The sequence below is a fragment of the Myotis davidii genome, unplaced genomic scaffold (genome assembly GCF_000327345.1).
Source record: "Myotis davidii unplaced genomic scaffold, ASM32734v1 scaffold317, whole genome shotgun sequence".
Classification (NCBI taxonomy): Eukaryota; Metazoa; Chordata; class Mammalia; order Chiroptera; family Vespertilionidae; genus Myotis; species Myotis davidii.
The window spans coordinates 1,642,530-1,649,814 of NW_006288994.1; positions in this window are offsets into that span (position 1 = coordinate 1,642,530).

Below are 7,285 nucleotides of genomic sequence, written 5' to 3' on the forward strand. Positions count from 1 at the left end.
CCAGGTCTGGTCTGTGAGGCCTGAAAGAATTTCTTTACATCTTTCATTTGACCTTCAATGTCTAGGGGAAACTCAGAACTAAATTCTAGTCAATATGGAACTGTTTTGTTCTGCAGTTTTATTTCCTTATGCTATTGTCAATACAGCTATAAGACCATCACCTCCTGCCCTCCCCCATGAAAAAAACAAATACTTCCTTTCTCAGAGTGAATTCGTTTCACTGTACTTACTTTTCTCTGAAAAACAGAAACAACACATCAGGCTTTCCTTATTGACTTTAAAAAACAAACAGTTCGTTAGGGATATGGAAATGTTTTCTGGAATAGGACTGGAATTTGAAAATGAAGGAGAAAGCTTAAGACCCTAGGTTCCAGAGAAGTGATATCTATATAATTTACAAATTGAGAAAATATGGAGCAGCCTTAGAGATGACAGAGGTGAAAGGGAACCTTCTAACTTACAACCTTTGTCCAAAGCCATTTTTTTTACAAGATATCTCCTTGTATTGTGTTCCTCCGTTGCCACTTATGATTACTTTACATATTAAACAGTATTGTCAAAATTAAGGATCAAGAGCTCTGTGATAACATTAAAGTATCCTCTAGAGCAGTGGTCGGCAAACTCATTAGTCAACAGAGCCAAATATCAACAGTACAACGATTGAAATTTCTTTTGAGAGCCAAATTTTTTTAACTTAAACTATATAGGTAGGTACATGGTTATTAACTTAATTAGGGTACTCCTAAGGCTTAGGAAGAGCCACACTCAAGGGGCCAAAGAGCCGCATGTGGCTCGCGAGCCACAGTTTGCCGACCATGGCTCTAGAGAAAGGTGAAAAAGACTCTGTTTAAACCAATTATTCTAAAAAAAATTTTCTGGAACCAGAGGCATCAAACCTACTAGAAGTGCAAACTCGTGAGGCCTCACCCCAAATTAACAGGTCCTCTGGGCAATTCTGATGAATGCTAAGGTTTGGTTTAAATCACGAAATAATTTCTTTTCCAAAAATACGTGTAATTTGTAGATACGGCATTGGGTAGAAAATAGGCTTCTTTTGGAGAAAATGCTCCATTCCTGGTATTTCCAATTTCTATAATATTATGTCCTATCTAAGAAAAACTATACTCAGTGTTCATGAACCTACCTTAATAGTTATTCCTCTATGAACCTTTCTCAGTCCTTTGATCTATAAAGTGATGTTTTCTTGCTGTCATTGTTCTTGTTCAAAGATGCTAGTCACGATTGTGGATGTAACCAGGCATTGAAGTAACAAATATAGTATTTATAGATTCTTCATGCTCTAAATAGGTTGATAATCTTGAACACAGTAATTATGAGAAATTGGCTAGAACCAACTGGTTTTCAAATAGAGTGTTTTTAAAAATCCCACTAACATGAATAGTTTGCTGAAAATATTAAAAACTGTGACAACAAATCCATTATTAGGGCAGAGACTTTTAAATGAAAAATCCTAAAACAAAACCCTGGCCTAAATAATCAACATGATTCCTTTTAGCATAAATGCTGGATAAATGTGATTTAAATCCTCTGTCTTTTCAAAGAGATATTTACAGAGCCTGATTCGCACCAAACACTCTGGAAAAGTGTTCCCTGTTGCCTAATTTGAAGTTCATGGCTAAATGATAGAGGCAGTCCAAAAAGCGTAAGTAGTTGTGAAACATGGGGTTTGGGGAGTGGATCTCCCCCCTTGCAGGTTCTTGCCTCACAGAGTTTGAAGAATAAAATTGTCAGACTAAAAGGGTGGACGTTTATTGGAAGCAAATACAAACTCCCGCATAGGAAGGGTTCCCCAAGGGGATAACCAACTAAGCCCCTTTTTCTAAGGTCTTAAAGGCTGGAAGTTCTTTGCCTATCTATGCTTCCTTCTAATTGGACCCTTTCCCCATTTTATGACCCTGTGCTTTCCTAATTGGTCACTCTTGCAGGATACCAGTTTCAAAGTCCAAAACCCACATTGTGCTCCCTTCTTTATCTCTCCCTTATCTTGCAGCATTCCTCTATCTCCTGTGAAAATACTCTCCCTCTTCCCGGTATCTGTTGACATTTCTCTATCTTCTGTGAAAATATGTTAAGCATTTTGGCAGCTTGGACCCTCTTTATTCCCTAAAACTTGCCTGTTTTGTCTCTAAAATGCCTTTCAGTTGGAGCAGACTGCCAAATTCTTTCAACGCAGCTGTCACTTGACAACAGTGATGGTAAATTGCACTGGCTATTTTATCCGCCTAGAGTACTTTTCACAAAATTGGCTGTTTCCCCTTCTTTAGGACTCAGTCCCCCTGTCATCATCTCAATGATTTCTTTCCTAACTACACCAAGTAAAGCAGGCTTCCCTCAAGCTCTGTCCTATCGCAATCACACTTCAACAGAATATCTTTTGTTTGCTTTACAGCATTATCACTACTTGAAAAATATTTTCGTTATTAATTTAGTATTTGCTCTTTTTTACTTCTTAAGAGAGGAGCCAGCTCTCCCTAAAGAACCGTTGTCCTTCATGTGACAAACACCTGCTGATGTGTCTGAATCTGGATATTAACTGTTGGGTGGAACAGATAAGACCCTTGCCCTCAGGTACTTTATGGTGCAGTGGGGAAAACAACTAGTTAGACAGAGAGATGTAAAATTATAACTGGGATAAGTGCTAGAAAGGAGAGAAACATGGGCGATGAGAGCTTGTAATGAAAAATCTAATTTAGTTAAGCAGATTGAAACCTCTGAGGAAGAGACGAGCTAAGATTTAAAACTAGAGTAGATATTAAGGGAAGAGTCTAAGTTGAGAGAACAGCTCTGTAGAAAGACCATGTGGCAAGAGAAAAGATGATGTAGAGGAGGGACGGAAAGAAGTCTGTGTAGCTGAAACACAGGAGCTGGGGGTAGCAAGATATAAGAACAGTTATTGAGATCTGCATGGGCTAGAATATGTGAGGTTTGGAGGGTTATGACTTTATGCTGAGCAAAATCATTGAATAACGTGGGTGTATGAGTGTGTTTGTGAGTGTGTTCATAGGAGAGTAATCATCAGATTTGTGGTTAGTAGAGATGATTGTGACTAATCTGCAGAGGACATTCAAATAAGGAGTTCAGAAAAAGTCTATGTAGATGCCATAGCAGTATCCCTCAGGAGAAGATATGAAAGTTTTGATTCAGGTAGTGCTGGTGGCTGGTGGGAAAGAAAATACAGATCCAAGAAGTATAAAAAACTAAAATTGAAAGGACTTCATGTTGAAATGGCTACTTTGTGAGCTGATAAATGGTGTAGCCATTCTCTGAGAGAGGAGGAACTACAAGGAGATATTGTGAGGTAGTAGATGATGAGCTTGGCTTTGACGTATTCAGTTGAAAGATGTCATTGGGAGGTTGTATAAACTATGACTCTTTATATTTCTTGAATTTCTATAAGTTAGAAGTTTATCTGTACTCCATTCAATCTGAGCAATTATTTTCCATCATTTATTTTTAATACCAAAATAGAATTCTGCAGTTTTGTTTCCTATAACCCTGACTTCTACATTATGTATGAAGCAACAAGTAGCCCTAAATTCTAGCTAGAGGAATTTACTCTAGTGAAAATCAATGAATTGACTGTTGCTGGTTTTATAGATAAAGGATATAGAGCCAATAACACAGAACTTGCTATCAAAACCATATCTCAAAAAAAATGGGTGAAATCTCAATATATAATTTCACATAACCCAAGCAGAAATTGTCAAAACCTTTTATATTTAATATGGACATCCTGGCCAAGTTAAATAACATTCTATGATATCTTATATAATAAAAGCCTAATATGCAAATCGACCAAATGGCAGAATGACCAGTCACTATGATGTGCACTGACCACCAGGGGGCAGATGCTCAAAACAGGAGTTGCCCCCAGCCCACATATCCCAGGCCAGCCAAGGCGGGTGCCAGCCGGGATCTCCTGATCGCCCTGATCGCCCTGCTGGTCATCCCACAGATTGGCCCTGATCACTGGCCAGGCCTAGGGCCCCTACCCGTGCATGAATTTTGTGCACCAGGCCTCTAGTCAGATTAGAATGGTCATCTCAAGTCATTCAGAGTTATGACATCCCTCTAACATATTTGGCCTTCACTGTTTATTGCCTACCCAATAAGGCAACAGAAAAAGGCTATATAGATGTCATAGCAATATACCTCAGGAGACATTGTAACTAAAGTAACAGTTATGTTATTTTAGTTACAATGTTTAGTTACGGTGAGACCTCTGTGTGAGGTACTTTTTAAAGACACCGCGAAAGTGTCAAGACTCTAGGAAAATCGCGTTAGAAGCAATCAAACTAGACTTTACCTAGAAAACATTGTTTTCTTTATTTAAATCATCTCTATTCTATAGAAACTCTGGGATAGCACACAGGAATACTTTCAATTTTTAAAGCATTGTATGAGTTCACATTAACATTACTTTTCAGGAAGATTCCTTATATTCCCATCTATTGATCTATCCTCATATGTCTACGTGTGTATGTATTAACCACCATAAAATGCTTAATAACTATATATGGTCATGATAATATATTAATTCAAAGCCTTTGTAAAATTCATCAGCTTTACCCAGTAACTTTTAGCAAAAGTAACACTATTCTAAACTGTAAAAGGTAAAAGCAATAATTTTGATACTTTTGGGAAATTTATCAAATAACCTAAACAAGCAACCTATTCCCACATACACCAAATCTTCTCTCTCTATAAAATCTTAATATGCAAATAGACCAAACGGCAGAACAACCAAACAACCAGTTGCTATGACGTGCACTGACCACCAGGGGGGTGCACGGAACCTGGCAGGAGTTGGCAGCAGGCAGCAGCGCACAGAACATGGCAGGCATCTGCTGTGGCGGGGTTGCCAGACCAAGGCAGGGCTCCGGTCGCTGTCATCGGGGCGAGTCTCTGGTGGTTACTGAAAATTCTTTGCTCCCGTGCGCCGCAGTCCCACCAGGGGCTCATACCTGCTGCCAGCACTGAAGCCACCGCTCACACCCACTGCCGGTGCCCGGCGCTGGCCACGATTGCTTGGTGCCATCAGTGGGTGCAAGAGGCAGCTGCTGGCCCCGATTGCCCCTCAGAGCTTCTCTACCTCCCCCTGCTCCTGAGGGGTGATTGGGGCTGGAAGCTGCCTCTCACACCCGCTGCCAGTAACAGCCGTGCTTGCACCCACTGCCAGCGCTGGCCCCGCTCTCACCCACAGCCGGTGCCGAAAGCGCCGCTTGCACCTGCAGCCAGTTCCTGGTACCGGTTCCAATCGCTCAGCACTGTCAGCGTGTGGGAGCAGTGGCGAGGAGCGGTGCTGCTGGCAGAGAGGGGACTAGGGGGCACAGCAGGAGGAGGTCCTGGTGGGGGCGTGGAGAATGGGCCAAGACCAACACCTGTGCCCACTGCAGCTTCGCGGCCCACAGTTCCTTTCAAGGTGCACAAATTGGTGCCCCGGGCCGCTAGTTGCTAAATAAAAATGAATTTGTTTATAATCTTAAAGCAAAAACAAATGATAGTAAAATTTACCATTTTGCTTCACTATATTTTTCTCTAAATTTAGAAAAAGTCAATCTTCAATTAATGTAATTTAATGTTAGACTAAAGCCAAGTGAAATATATAGTCCAAAACTTTAACTGGCCTCTACAAATATATAAAATTTATAAATGCAAACAACCAAAAAAAAAAATTATGTGTAAACAATGATATGCTCTTGGGCCAAATGATATTTGAGTCTCCTTCATTGACAACAAAGTGATAGAGACGGGCGCCGAAACCGGTTTGGCTCAGTGGATAGAGCGTCGGCCTGCGGACTGAAAGGTCCCGGGTTCGATTCCGGTCAAGGGCATGTACCTGGGTTGCGGGCACTTCCCCAGTGGGGAGTGTGCAGGAGGCAGCTGATCGATGTTTCTCTCTCATCGATGTTTCTGACTCTCTATCGCTCTCCCTTCCTCTCTGTAAAAAATCAATAAAATATATTTAAGTGTCCCTTCACGATAGAGACGGTTACAAAATTAAAGGAATGCATTTCCCATTAAGAAAGAGAAGTAAGTGGTCAGGAGAGCCCATTGCTGAAAACAGTCTTGATATTTATCATGGTTATGTGATGGGATAAGAAGACAGTTGGACAATAAACAATCATGTATACTCTACAGGATGTTTAATGCAACATCAGCCCTGAAACACCATAGTGATTTATCTACCCCTGAGTGAGTTCATCATCCCTAATTTCTGAGCATTTATCATCTTACATTGAAAAATATTTGCAAATAGTATACAGAAACTTTTAAATGGAAACTCCTTAAGTATTATCCACCCAATATTGAGGAAAGTAGGAAATACTCAAAACTAATGTAGGATATATTCACCTTCAGAAAATTCATTGCAGTGCTCCTTTTAAAATACATTTCATTGCTTTCTAATTATACACAAAGTTTGGTTGCATTAGAAAATTAGAGTTACAGAAATATGTGAATAAGGAAATGAAAACCACCCATAATCCTACCTCCCAAAATAGCCACTGTTACTATCTATATATATAAAAGGCTAATATGCAAAGTGTCCCTTCACGAGTTCAACAAGGAGAACAGGAGTTTGATTGCTCACTATAACATGTGCTGACCACCAGGGGTGGCGCAGAACACGGTGGGCGACCAGCAGTGGCAGCAGGGAGCTGAGGGAGCGAGGGAAGGAGGAGGTGGGGAAGCGGGGAGGCAGGGAGGCGGAAGGAACCTCGAGGTGGTGGTGCATGGGTGGCAAGGGAAGGAGGTGGGGAGGCGGCGGTGGGGGGGAGGGATGTGGAGAGGGGGGCCGGTAACCACATGGTGGCGACGCACAGGGAAGCGAGGGAACCTAATCAGCCCTGATCACTAGCCAGGCCTAGGGATCCTACCCATGCACGAATTTCGTGCTCTGGGCCTCTAGTTTTGTTATATTGCCTTTCAATCTTATCCATGTATATTTTTAATACAACTAAAATCATCCATATATAGATTATTCTACAGTTTTCACTTAACATAGTATCATAATTTTCTGTGTTGTTCAATATTGCTAAAATTCTAAATTTTAAAGTCCACACAATGAACAGTTGGTGAGATGTATAGCAGTGTGTCAAACAGGTAATGTATTTGTGGGTGTGTTTGCTATTTTCAATGTTCATGATTAAAAATAAAATTTTTGCACCTCTTCTACACATTTGAATCCAGTGACCTTTAAACCATTTTAGTAGGTATCAATGATTCTGTTTTAAGGTATAATAAATAATTCAACAAACATAAC